This window comes from Schistocerca americana, chromosome 4 (genome assembly GCF_021461395.2).
Source record: "Schistocerca americana isolate TAMUIC-IGC-003095 chromosome 4, iqSchAmer2.1, whole genome shotgun sequence".
Taxonomy (NCBI): domain Eukaryota; kingdom Metazoa; phylum Arthropoda; class Insecta; order Orthoptera; family Acrididae; genus Schistocerca; species Schistocerca americana.
The window spans coordinates 269,040,756-269,047,766 of record NC_060122.1 but is presented as its reverse complement, the minus strand read 5'-3'; the positions used below and the strand labels follow the sequence as shown (position 1 = coordinate 269,047,766).

General features: G+C 43.5%; 1 pseudogene; it reads right to left on the bottom strand.

The window, feature by feature from the left end:
* Positions 1-3,677: 3,677 nt before the first annotated feature.
* LOC124614102 lies at positions 3,678-3,795 on the bottom strand (annotated as a pseudogene).
* Positions 3,796-7,011: the final 3,216 nt, after the last annotated feature.

Sequence of the window (7,011 nt, the reverse complement as noted above, 5' to 3'; positions counted from 1 at the left end):
AACTTCGGATAGAATTTTGTATGTCACACGTAGAAATGACATCCCGTTGTAGTCATTAAGGTTTTTGAGAAGATCCGATTTTTCTCTTCATGACTTGCCTGATCGCTTGGAATCACATGATCGGGTCTAATTTTCCCATTTTTCTGTCATGATTATTGGTCTGTGTTGACGTTTTGAGGGGGAATCCAAAAGGACCTCACGTTATTTCGACTGGAGTTTTGAGTTCCAGAAACTACAGTCACAGCCGAGCTCACAGAACCAACAGACGCTGACCAGAGTACCAATTGCTACCACAGAGACGAGTCTGGATTTTGGGGTTTCTCCAGTAAACTCAAGCAGGTGGCCTCAGAAGGTGGTGCCATCTGGAGCCAGATGGACCCAGATTTTTTTGGGGTTGTTACTCCTCCCCGTCCTCCTTCCTCATCACTTGCAAGATGAGCCCTCATACTTGGAATAAATAATTTACTATATGCCGATGATGCAGTGATCCTAGCAGATAAGGAAGATGACCTTCAGAAAGGAATCTACTTGCTAAAACATATAAGTGCAAAATTTAACACGGAATTTTCAAAAGAAAAAACTAGGACAATGGCCTTCATGGGTAAAGAACGAATCAGAACCAAAATAGTGATAGATCAGAAGATTTCAGAGCAAGTGAACCATTTAAACTATCTCGGATGTGGCTGCAGCAGAGTTATTGAAATCAAGCTTAGTAAACTCAGCTGGGTATATGGAACAATTAAAAGAAGCCTAAAAAACAAAACCAGGAAAGACACTCAAATGAAATTTATAAAACTGTTGCAGTTCCCACACTGCTCTATGGAAGTGAGACATGGGTGACTACCATGAAGCAAGAAAGCCGGAATCAGGCACAAGAAATGAAATTCCTTAGACGTGTTAAAGGTTGCACAAGAGGAGACAGGCTAAGAAATCAAGATATTAGAGAAGAACTGCAAATCTTTAGCCTTGATGATAAAATTCGAGATTACAGAAGAAAATGGAACGAACATCTACAAAGAATGGAGAGTGAGAGGCTTCCCTTAAAGGCAAGAAATTATAAGTGCCATGGGAGAAGAGACTTACGAAGACCCCGACAGAGATGGGTACCGTAACAGGCAATTCCTGCCTAATACCTGAAGAGAAGATGAAGATTATCATTGCCAGTTATTACTTTGTGCTAATTATTATTGTTGTTATGTAGTAGCTAATCACTAACACTTCTCGTTCGTCTCATCTGTGGTGTCACCGCCAGACACCACACTTGCTAGGTGGTAGCCTTTAAATCGGCCGCGGTCCGTTAGTATACGTCGGACCCGCGTGTAGCCACTATCAGTGATTGCAGACCGAGCGCCGCACACGGCAGATCTAGAGAGACTTCCTAGCACTCGCCCCAGTTGTACAGGCGACTTTGCTAGCGATGGTTCACTGACAGAATACGCTCTCATTTGCCGAGACGATAGTTAGCATAGCCTTCAGCTACGTCATTTGCTACGACCTAGCAAGGCGCCATTATCAGTTGCTATTGATATTGTAAATAATGTACAGACAAGAGCTACGTTCAACATTAATGGATTAAAGTTAAGTATTCCACCATCTGCGTCCGTTTTTCTAATTTCCTTGTCCTGTTCCAGACCTCACGCCAGCCTGCGTGAGCTAAAACGCGTGCCTTTCGGCTTCCTCTATTCATACGGGTTGGCTCTCCTGCCAATCCACATCATCATCTTCATTATTAGTGTAATTATTATTATGCCTGTTGCCAATTACTATTTTTATTAAGAACGGAAATTGTTATTATTCTTATGTAATATTATTTGATGTATTGTTCCTTATCAGATGTCAGAGAGGACTTTACGGCCCTAATGTAGTCAGGCTAAATAAGCAATAAACAAGTATATAGAAGTCAATCGCACCACTTCACCCCCTGACTGCATCCCTGCAATAGTGGTGGACTCTTGGCAAGTGGGATGCAATGCCTCATGCAATTTTCGACATACTAGAATTCAAATATCTTTGTGATTAACCTTTCAGTGAATGGTAAGAGCTACCCGCCAGCTAATAATTTCCTTCTCTGCCAAATCGAAATATTCAAATTACAGTTCCTAAAATTCAATCGATCGACATCCTATGTTGCGCCACTCCCAATGCCAGTCTGTTCTCCCAACTTTCTTTCTGGTAACGTCGTTCTAAAGTACTTGAGTTGCCGTACGTTGAAGCCAACTTACGCATCCGCGTTGACTGGTGGCGTTACCAGACGAGGGATCCAAATCGGTGTTCAGTCATTTATCACTCTTACGATTTTTTCAGTTGCTTATCGCCTCTTTCACTTGTGGAAATATTTGTTAAGATGAAAAATGCGGAGTTCCTATGTGGTTGGAAGACTACGTCGAATTGTAGGTCTCCCTACACCTGCTGTGCAAGTCAGATCAAAGGTTAGTTCAAAGGCAACAGCATACCTCCTTCAAGAGGATAATGCCTAGCAAAGCACCGTGGTCTTGAACACTAACCTCGGGCTGACGATAATTTTACCTTCACCTTCTGATGCAGGCAGCAGCTGGTCCATGCAACGCACCATTATGCGCAGTGGGTTGTGGTCTCGTGGCGGCTACTACCTCTGGTTTCCATATATAAGAGGCCTTCTGAACTCATCCAAAGAGATTGTAAACTAACGCAGGTCTGTCACACACACTTCCTACGGTCGAAAGAAGATTACTGGCAATGACTGATATACCGCTTCAGTCACTTTTATTTTTAATTCCAAATCCTGTAATTCCTCCACTATGTGTTTCTGTATAAAATTTAGCACAAGTTTACCTCCCACTCCTTAAAAGATCTACGCATTACGAAATCGATGTACCCACAAACTTAAACTCGTATGCCAATCTTTGACCAAGCAAAACCTAATCTGGATTGACATGTAACTAGTCTGAATACAAAGTGCCTTTGTATTAAATGCGCAGCTGAAGTAAAGCAGTTATCTGGCCTTAACCCAATTTCCACTTCCCTCGCATCTTGACAACATAGTAGCAGATTTCTCGAAAGCACAACATCGAACAGCTAGCAGGCAGATCCTAAGTTAGACTTTTCTTTTTAAATAAGATTTCCAAACACTCTTCAAACTGTTGCTTTCCATACGGTGCAATGCTGTAGTGCGTAAAGGTAAACTTTCTTTAAACTGTGGGATGGGGAGAGTAACTATTCCTATGAAATGATATTCCAAGACAACGATTTTAGAATGAACCATATATCCAAAAAGACAGAGAAAACTTCGCGTGATCTTGACACATAACACTGGTCTGAATAATTCGGTGCTTAACAAAGTTAACAATGGTTCAAAAATGGTACAATGTTAGCAGAGAATTTCTATAAAACCAAACACCTTAATTAGTTGATATGTTAATGCATGACTCAGGGAAATGGGGTGGTCTCTCTCACAGCTCTGAGCGAGGGAAGAAAGGTAGCAAAAACTAAACTAAACCAAACAGGCAGTGAAGGTGCAACTGCACCGACCGGCCGCCGTGTCATCCTCTGCCCAAAGGCGTCACTGGATGCGGACGTAGCGGGGCATGTGGTCAGCACATCGCTCTCCCGGCCATATGTCAGTTTACGAGACCGGAAGCGCTACTTCTCAATTAAGTAGCTCCTCAGCTTTGTCTCACGAGGGCTGAGTGCACCCCTCTTGCCAACAGCGCTCGGCAGACCGGATGGTCACCCATCCAAGTACTGTCTCAGCCCGACAGCACTTAACTGCGGTGATCTGACAGGAACCGGTGTTATCACTGCGGTGAGGCCGTTGGCAACAAAACTAGCTATCTGACAATAATCATTACGACAAACCAGCTGCGCAGTGCTGCAGTCTTACCTCAAACTCCTTCTCTTCAAACAAAAATAACATTATTCAAGTTTTATATTCCTTTCGCCTTTCAGTATATACACCATATTCATCCCTGCTGTCCTTTACAATAAATCTTTCTTCATCTGACCGATACAATTATAAGACAACAAAGCACTACTAAATATGCCCATCACCTACCACACTTCAACTAAGAATGTATCAGATTGCGCAGAAGCAGGGAATGTGCCACAAAAGGACCAAAGACTGTTTAACAGTAACATAACTAGCACTCTCCCTGAAGCGCACATCAAAAAGTTACAAAATCAAGATGATATGCCTACCTTACAATACTATACACGTTTCGATGATCATGTCATTGTCTGTAGGGGCTTTCCAATATTTTTACATTGTTGAATTTGTGTATGACACACATACCTGTGTTGTCTGCTTGGCAGACAGTACTGTGGCAGGGATGCCATGTGTCGTCTTGCATTAATGTCTGGGCAAATATGGTTGCCGTATGCTGCCATAGCGAATTCTGTATGTTTGTCACTAGACAATTTCTAATGTTACAGTATTTTCAAATCTTGCAGTTCAATTTCGCATTCGACCACATAAAAATACCGTAATCCACCTGAAGATGATAACATGACTCTAGAAAAGTACTATGTTACTTAAATTAAAAGTAAAAGTGACTGAATCAGTATACGAATAACTTTTTGTATCTAAACAGCCGCTTCCCTAAACAAGCAGTCCATGGATGAGATATTTGTTAAATACACTACTGGCCATTACAATTGCTACACCAAGAAGAAATGCAGATGATAAACGGTTATTCATTGGACAAATATGAAACTTCCTGGCAGATTAAAACTGTGTGCCCGACCGAGACTCGAACTCGGGACCTTTGCCTTTCGCGGGCAAGTGCTCCACCATCTGAGCTACCGAAGCACGACTCACGCCCGGTACTCACAGCTTTACTTCTGCCAGTATCTCGTCTCCTACCTTCGAAACTTTACAGAATCTCTCCTGCGAACCTTGCAGAACTAGCACTCCTGACCGAGCGAGGTGGCGCAGTGGTTAGCACACTGGACTCGCATTCGGGAGGACGACGGTTCAATCCCGTCTCCAGCCATCCTGATTTAGGTTTTCCGTGATTTCCCTAAATCGTTAAAGGCAAACGCCGGGATGGTTCCTTTGAAAGGGCACGGCTGATTTCCTTCCCAATCCTTCCCTAACTCGAGCTTGCGCTCCGTCTCTAATGACCTCGTTGTCGACGGGACGTTAAACACTAACCACCACCACCACCCACCTGGAAACATCCCCCAGGCTGTGGCTAAGCCATGTCTCCGCAGTATCCTTTCTTTCAGGAGCGCTAGTTCTGCAAGTTCGCCAAACATAGATTCGACCATCAAGATGCTGTAAACAGAACCTGGATTCATCCGAAAAAAAAATGACGTTTTGCCATTCGTGCACCCAGGTGCGTCCTTGAGTACACCATCGCAGGCACTCCTGTCTGTGATGCAGCGGAAAGGGTAACCGCAGTCATGGTCCCCAAGCTGATAGTCCATGCTGCTGCAAACGTCGTCGAACTGTTCGTGCAGATGGTTGATGTCTTGCAAACGTCCCTATCCGTTGACTCAGGGATCGAGACGTGGCCGCACGATCCGTTACAGCCATGCTGATACGATGCCTGTCATCTCGACTGCTAGTGATACGAGCGTTCCGTATTACCCCCCTGAACCCACTGATTCCATATTCTGCTAACAGTCATTGGATCTCGACCGACGCAAGCAGCAATGACGCGATACGATAAACCGCAATCGCGATAGGGTACAATCCGACATTTATCAAGGTCGGAAACGTGATGGTACGCATTTCTCCTCCTTACACGAGGCATCACAACTACGTTTCACCAGGCAACGCTGGTAACAGCTGTTTGTTTACGAGAAATCGGTTGGAAACTTTCCTTATGTCAGCACGTTGTAGGTGTCGCCACCGGCGCCAACCTTGTGTGAATGCTCTGAAAAGATAATCATTTGCATATCACTGCGTCTTCTTCCTGTCGGTTAAATTTCGCGTCTGTAGCACGTCATATTCGTCGTGTAGCAATTTTATTGGCCATTAGTGTAGTTACTACTGGTGCCTTCGCATCTGCCAAGCAAGAAATGTCATCAGTAAATAGGGCACTCAGAACACATTCGAAATTTCGGAAGTCATAACTATATCCTACATACGCTGACCGCAAAGAGCGTGATGAGAACTCACACCCGTACCTCCAGGTGTCAGACACTCAGATCGGTACCAAACGTTGTGTGTCGATAGGGTATCAAAAAAAACTCCGATTTAGTTCGTGTTGTGTGCTGTCGCCCAGTAGAACACGTGTAAATGATAACTGAAAACAGCACAAGAACTACGGAGTACCGCGATAGCGCATTTATGAGGGGCACATATCAATATCCCTGGGAGGTTAGTTAGTAGAGCGTTAGATCGTCGTGCTAAAGGTCCCGACTTCGGAAACCACTGACGCTTAACGTTTTCTTTTAACAGCTTGCATGTGAAATTATTATATGGGAGAACATTTTTCTCACATGTCAAAGGGACGTTTCGGAGTTTGTAGCAATGTTCTTTTGGCAGTCTGCATTCGCTTCGTTAGTTGACAGTCGCAAACCTATAGCGTATATTTGTATACGTAACACCACACCTGTCCATACAAATGTGCTGTATAGGTTTGCTACTTTCAACAAACGAGGCGAAAGCAGACTGGCAAAAGAACATCGCTACAAACTCCGAAACGTCCTTTATACATGTCAAAAAAATGTTCTCCCATATAACAATTTCACGCGTAAGGTGTTCTTGAAAAAAGAAAAAAAAGTTAAAAAAAGTCGGCGTCAGTTGGTTTCGAACTTGGGACGTTTGTGACGCTCTACCAACTCACCTACCATGGATGTTGACATGTGCTCCTCACAAATGCACTTTCACAATATTCCATAGTTCTGGTGTTACTTTTACACTACTGGCCATTAAAATTGCTACACCAAGAAGAAATGCAGATGATAAACGGGTATTCATTGGACAAATATATTATACTAGAACTGTCACGTGATTACATTTTCACGCAATTTGGGTGCATAGATCCTAAGAAATCAGCACCCAGAACAACCACCTCTGGCCGTAAT